Source organism: Barbatula barbatula (assembly GCF_947034865.1).
Source record: "Barbatula barbatula genome assembly, chromosome: 2".
NCBI classification, from domain to species: Eukaryota; Metazoa; Chordata; class Actinopteri; order Cypriniformes; family Nemacheilidae; genus Barbatula; species Barbatula barbatula.
In genome coordinates, this window is record NC_136767.1 from 137520 (window position 1) to 145771 (window position 8252).

The following is an 8252-nucleotide window of genomic DNA, read 5'->3' on the forward strand; positions in this document are numbered from 1 at the left end:
CTAGCATTTTCACATGCCAATTATGGACTAAGGGTCTTCAAATGTTTGCGGAGCAAAAATGGTATATGTTTGAAAAATGTAAATAAAATGACCATGACACAATGATGTCTGAAATAATATGGTAATTCCTTTGAAGAAAAGGATGAAACCGTCTCAAATTAGATCTAAAACCACCAAAGTTGATCCTGTTGAAAATAGCACTTAAACCATGGAGTCTCTCCTATGATTGTTCTGTATATAGTCAAATAAAATGTACTCTTCCACAGAAAGTCAAGGTGCTTTCGCTCTAAAGAGAATTTTTCAGCGGTGTAGCATTGCTGGTGGAGATCACAACTCAAACGCTTGACCAATATAAAAACCTTCCTGCTTGAAATAAAAACCATGAAGCGCTGACGCTGTTGGTTCTTCAGTTTGAATTACTCTCTGTGTTTTCAGAATCATCTGTGTGAACCGTAGACATTAAACATAAAACACATGCTGGCGACCACTTATCCATTAAAGCTGCTGGACATCACACAGACGTGTTTCTGAGGTGTTTCTGTTCACAACTGAACCTGTATACGTGTGCTGAGGATAAAAGCGTCTATAGAGCGAGACGACAGGACTAACATTCACATCGCTGCTGTATTCACACATTCTATACAAGCGCTCGTGTCAGAACTACATAAATCCTTTATTAGTCCTGTAGAATAGTGTAACATCACGGCACATACACAAAAAACACAAACTAAAAACATCTATTGAATAAATTAAACCAATAATCTGTAAAATAAAAACATTCAACAACAAGCCACAAAGTTCTAGAAAGGAAATTTTACTTAAGAGGCAAAATACGCTTATTTATCAACGCTGGTTAGTAAAAGATTTCATCACAAAAATATAATGGCTCTTAAATATATATAATGATAAGTGAAGAGAAAGAACTCTTAAATGACATCGATCATACATTAGACATATATGTACATGAAAGTGATTTCTTCAAGCACTGAATGAAATGAAGAGGTCATCAGAGGTCAAAGGTGAAGCGTCAGAAGAGCAATTTGAACATTCAGAATAAAAGCAGTGCTTGTCCATGAGGAGGCGGAGCCTGAGAACGCCTGCTCACGATTGGTCCTGACGTGGTGTGGTGGGTTTGTCTTGATGTAACCGTTGATGATGCGAACGAGAGGGGGCGGAGGCTCAGCTGTGGTGCTACGAGAGAAACAAGAGGCCGTGAGACACGTTTATGTTTATTACAAACCCATGTCTAATCAATGCTTGTCACAATGCATTCTGGGACATGTGCTTTTGGATCAGTCATGACATGAGAGGAAGTGTCTATATGCCTCACGTGTGTGCAGTTCTATGTAAATGACACGAAAGAAACACGCTGTAGACAAACTCCATGTGACAGCAAATCCCAGACGGGACGAGACGAGTGTGAATAACATCAGAACACAATCATTCACTTCATCATATCCAAAAGCAGCTGATGTGTGATGTGTGTAGAGCGCTAATAACACATGACAGTGTCACAATGAAGATTTTCTCCTCAGACTCTGATATTCATCTTCATATATGCCCTCATGTTTGTTTTCACAGAAATTAAAGCAATAAACCGCCAGAGTTTCTGATGACATCACTCTGATCGGTTCAGTCCATTACAGCCGTCTGTACACTTACAACAATAAACAACAGAATCTGTGTTTGTGTCTGCAGTGTTTTTCTCAGCAGGGTAAAAATAAATCGACTGTTCTGTTTGTTTTGAATGTCTGGGCTTGAACTGGGTCCAGTTGAATCGAATGTATTTTGAGTCAAAACTAATCTCAGCGCGTGATTTCCAGCAGAAGTTCAGGAGACGTTCCAGATGAATGAAAGGAATTGAATGCTCACAGATTTACACTCTTCAGTGTTTTGTGTTTGACTGTAACCCAAATGAATAAGACGGAGGTAAATGTTCATCCTCACCTCTCTTCTATGCGAACCCACAGATCATTGAAGTGCCGATGCTTCTGTGGCTTCTTCTGTTTGTTCCGTCGCTTCTTCTTCAGTTTGTGTTCCACTTTCTCCAGTAACTCCAGACTGTGTGATTCCTGATGATCTTCCGTGTCGTGTAAGAACGGCTCCAGCAGTGAATCTGTCAGATCCTCTGATGACCTCCTGCCCATCACAACAACACAATAAGAGACGCTACGAGCTCTGATGACCACCCAGGCGTGAAAACACAACATCAACAACAACACACGTGTGTGAAGGGAATGTTCTGGATCTCACTGCAGATCACATGTGTCACACACTCAAACAAACAAACAAACACTTTCACATGTTTAACAAGACTGAAACAAAGACAACCACTGATTGGATGATGTGCGGTGATGTAATGGACGGAGTTTAATGGTCAGTGTTTGTGTGGAATGATTTCATATTTGTGTCCCGTAAAGCCTGCACACAATAACTCTATTCTGAACGTGTGTGAGCTGCTGTGTGTCATTATGAGCTCCGGCCGGCTCACGTTCAGTGAGATGTGTTACTGTACTGCCTCACACCCATCTGGAATCTGTCAGCCAAACTGTGTGTGTGTGTGTGTGTGTGTTTTACCTGTGCAGTGGCTGTCCGGCAGGTGTGTGTTCAACCTCATAACCCTGACTGCGCAGAACATCGATCACTGTGTTGTTCCCCAGGAAGTGACCTGTAACACAAACACTCCACCGTGACTCTCTGATCACACACACACACACACTGACTGAAGCATCAATAACACACATCAAAACCTTCACACGCAACATTAAAACATCATCACAAAAAAGAAACAATTTTCATGGACGTTGTGAGTTTTCTTCAGATGCAGTATATATGAAGTAAGATATATAGATTCAGCACCACAGTAAAACTATGGGAGTGAGAAGCTTCTCTAAAATCCTAAAGAACAACACTAAATGTGATGGATCAGATCAGCCCGTGTGAATGGCCGTATTGATCTGTGAGAGAGAGAGAGAGAGAGAGAGAGAGTGAGAGTGAGAGAGAGACAGGGCTGTTGAGCACATGCCAAAGTCAACCTCCAGCTCTGTCCTAATGGACGTCCACCTCATGGTAGATGCCTGAGATAAGAGCTGCTAACCGCCTAAAAGCTTTTATTCAAAACTTCCTCAGCTCTGGCTTTTAGCGCGGTGGCTCTCTTGTTTTTTTAAGAGGCCTGTGTGCCCGGCGCTCATACTGACCCGATTCATGCTGTCAGGTGGAAAACGCTCCACAGAGCCGCCGTCTGTCTGCTTCAGCGTTCACTCCAATTATTAGAGCAAACGCCACATGCAGCGTAATATTTATATTACAAGAGTTGAGCTGAATAAATAAACTGCTGCTGTGTTTGTGTAGATCAAATCTCTTTGTGTAGTTTGTGTAGATCAAATCTCTTTGTGTAGTTTGTGTAGATCAAATCTCTTTGTGTAGTTTGTGTAGATCAAATGTCAGCGAGCTGATGGAGAAGTCACCGCAACACACACACACGTCTGGTTTATTATCTCCGTGGTGAAAGTCCATAGAGGTAATGATGTTGATTCTGTACAAACTGTATATTTTATCCCATAAGCCCAAAGAAAATACGAAACTTTTTAAAAATATTTTTCTGTTCGATTTATACGCTTTTTTGAGGTTAGGTCCCCACCGGGATATACAAACAAGGCCACACTCACAACACACAACACACAGAGAGTAAACTTTGATTTCATATGGACTTTAGTAAAAGCGCTGGATTTCACATCATTATCTGTTTCATATTAATTAGAGCTTAAACACTATGAAAGAATTTGAATGATCACTTTAGAAGAGCTGTATATCCAAAAAAAACCTTTGCGATAGAAAGATTGTTTGAGGACCCAGACAGCACCTTTAGTCAAGTGAATGATTGTTGTTGTTGGAAAACTGAATGTTGGCCTCTTATTTTCATCTTGGCTTATATGACACGGTTTTGGAGGTAAACGCTGTAAAAAGGCAAAGCAGAAGCCAAAGAAAATTCCTGCCGTGTTATTTTAGTGTTCAGCTACACGTCCATTAATACTCCTGAAGTCATTTCTACATTCCTGCACTTTAGCAACTGTCAAACGTCTCAAAATCATTTTACTGCTGAACCTAAAAACACACTTTAAGGCACGTGATGGGTAGAAGAGCACAAACATGTGCTAAAACTAATCCTGTGGTGTGTTCGTCAAGCTCACACGAGTGCTGAATTCTGAACTTTTTATCTTGTATCTGCAGTTTTGTAGTGCTGTGTTTACATCCGAGAATACTCTCATTCAAATCTTAAGACTTGAAAAGTTCAACGATAAATGAGAAGGTGTGTGAATGAGACGAGGGACAGAAACACTGATAACATGTGTTCCACACTCGCACATACAAACCTGCGCAATGCCTCAGTTCTCAGTAGAAGAAATAATGTGAACGGACCATCAGACGAGGTGAAAAGAAACCACACACATCATCACACTACACAAATCACACACACACACACACGTGTGTTTTATAAGAACATTACCATCAGTGTTTTTAAAACCTCCTCTGGATCAATATGACGGTCTGCTGGTGTGCGTGTGCGTTTGAATTCCTGAAGCAGAGAATTGTGGGATTTCACACATGTGATGTGATGATAATAAATGGATATGTGACGCCTTCTGTCTTTAAATAAAGTCTGCTTTCGCTCAGGGCAAAAACATAAAACCGTCTTCCAGGTGCATGATCCACAGCTCGAGGTCATGTGAGGTCAAAGTTCACAGGTCACATCATGAACTCACGTCTAGAGTTACACACATGAGGAAAGAGCGACACTGCATGTGTCTGACAGGATTATCTGGGTGGAGAAAATAAAGCAATGAAAAATAAATCTGCTCTATCAACCGTCCTTTTGCAAATGTTCAGTTAATACACACATGAGACTAAACTGATCCCGTTTCACTATAACATGTGTTTCACACACACACACACACTCTCACTGACAATACACAGATTAACACACTCAATTCAATGTTTGCACATTACAGGTTTTATATCAAACAGATAGAGACAGAGAGAAAGACGGACGGATGGACGGACGGATAGACGGACAGACAGACAGACAGACAGAGGGACAGACAGGCAGAGACACGGACAGACAGACAGACAGACAAACGGGCAGAGACACGGACAGACAGACAGATGGACGGACAGATGGACAGAGAGAAAGACAGACAAAGAGAAAGACATACAGAGAGACAGACAGACGGAGAGACGGACGGTCGGACAGAGAGAAAGACAGACAGATGGAGAGACGGACAGACGGACAGAGAGAAAGATAGACGGACAGATGGACAGAGAGAAAGACAGACAGAGAGAAAGACAGACAGAGAGACAGACAGACGGAGAGACAGACAGACGGACGGTCGGACAGAGAGAAAGACAGACTGATGGAGAGACGGACAGAGAGAAAGACAGACGGACAGATGGACAGAGAGAAAGACAGACAGAGAGACATACAGACGGACGGTCGGACAGAGAGAAAGACAGACTGATGGAGAGACGGACAGACGGACAGAGAGAAAGACAGACGGACAGATGGACAGAGAGAAAGACAGACAGAGAGAAAGACAGACAGAGAGACATACAGACGGAGAGACAGACAGACGGACGGTCGGACAGAGAGAAAGACAGACTGATGGAGAGACGGACGGACAGACAGACAGGTGTCATTGCTGAAGTGTGTTGTGTGTGAAGTGTTTCCAGATGTCAGATGGTCTGAGCTCATAAACACATTCACAGTCATTCATACGGACATAAACACCAGAACACCAGCGTACACTTCACCAGCTTTAACACTCGTCATGATGATGATGTCACGCTCTTTGTGTTCAACATGTCCTACATCAATTCAAAAACGCAAAACTGAAATCCACATCCTCTCTCAGCCACAAACATTTCACATCATACAGCCCATACACTTTAACCTTAACAAAATAATACAAAATCATTTGTTTAAACCAGCGTAAATTCAGAGACTCAGACCTCCATTCAGCGTTCTGGACCAGCGTCCTGTAATGAAATCCCCTCAGGAGACGCATGAAATGAAGCCCTTGTTAGTGTGCAGCGCTGCAGTCATTCACGGCTCTGTTCTGCATCTCTGCTTTCACTCAAACACACACACACACCCAAAAACTTCCTGTAGCCACCGAACCCAACGGACTGTGAAAATCTGACCTTATCCCTGCACCACAACACACACACACTCATAACACACACATACACTCATAACACACACACACACACACTCGTAACACACACACACTCATAACACACACACACACACACTCATAACACACACACACACTCATAACACACACACACAAGTAACACACACACACAAGTAACACACACTCATAACACACACACACACTCATAACACACACACACTCGTAACACACACTCATAACACACACACACACACACTCATAACACACACACACACACTCGTAACACACACACACACACTCATAACACACACACACACACACACTCATAACACACACACACACTCATAACACACACACACACTCATAACACACACACACACACACACTCATAACACACACACACACACTCGTAACACACACACACTCATAACACACACACACACTCATAACACACACATACACTCGTAACACACACACACACACTCGTAACACACACACACACACTCGTAACACACACACACACACACACACTCATAACACACACACACACAAACACACTCGTAACACACACACACTCATAACACACACACACACTCATAACACACACTCATAACACACACACACACTCATAACACACACACACTCGTAACACACACTCATAACACACACTCATAACACACACACACACTCATAACACACACGTAACACACACACACACACACACACACACACTCATAACACACACACACATACTCGTAACACACACACACGCACACTCATAAACACACACACACACACACACACTCATAACACACACACACTCGTAACACACACTCATAACACACACACACACTCATAACACACACGTAACACACACTCATAACACACACACACTCATAACACACACACACTCATAACACACACACACACACACACTCGTTACACACACAAACTCCTAACAAAAACACACGTAACACAAACACACACACACACACACACACACTCATAAGACAAACACACTCATAACACACACACACTCATAACACACACACACACACACACACTCGGTTACACACACAAACTCGTAACAAAAACACACATGTGACACACACTCCTAACTAAAACACACACGTAACACACACACACACTCATAACACACACACTCGTAACACAGACAAACTCGTAACAAAAACACACATGTAACACACACTCCTAACAAGAACACACACACACACACTCATAACACACACACACTCGTTACACACACAAACTCGTAACAAAAACACACATGTAACACACACTCCTAACAAAAACACACACGTAAACACACACACCACACACACACACTCATAACACAAACACACTCATAACACACACATATTCGTAACACACTCGCACACACACACAGACATACACACACAAACTCCTAACAAAAACACACACGTAACACACACACACACTCATAACACAAACACACTCATAACACACACACATTCGTAACACACACGCACACACACACACATACAAACTCGTAACACACACAAACTCCTAACAAAAACACACACGTAACACACACACACACTCATAACACAAACACACTCATAACACACACACATTCGTAACACACACGCACACACACACACATACAAACTCGTAACACACACAAACTCCTAACAAAAACACACACGTAACACACACACACACTCATACACCAAACACACTCATAACACACACACATTCGTAACACACACGCACACACACACATACACACTCGTAACACACACAAACTCCTAACAAAAACACACGTAACACACACACACACTCATAACACAAACACACTCGTAACAAAAACACACAATGACACAATGATCCATGAATCAACACATGAGGAAAACACAATCATCTGTGAAAACAAATCAACTGTGTTGATTTCCTCCATTAAGTGACCGTGTGTAAGTGACCAATCTCAGTCAAGTATTCCATCACATGATGATGAATAACATGTTGTTTTGTAATGAAGTTAATGGAGCTGCGAAACATCTAACAACACAAACATTCCTG

At 42.1% G+C, this 8252-nt stretch overlaps 1 long non-coding RNA gene across 1 annotated transcript; it reads right to left on the reverse strand.

The window, feature by feature from the left end:
- Positions 1-650: 650 nt before the first annotated feature.
- On the reverse strand, positions 651-2671 carry LOC306904140. Its single transcript, XR_013787607.1, has 3 exons — positions 2578-2671; positions 1948-2139; positions 651-1191 (listed from the first exon to the last, which is right to left on the reverse strand). It is a non-coding gene; the product is annotated as an uncharacterized lncRNA (long non-coding RNA).
- Between the last annotated feature and the right edge of the window lie 5581 nt (positions 2672-8252).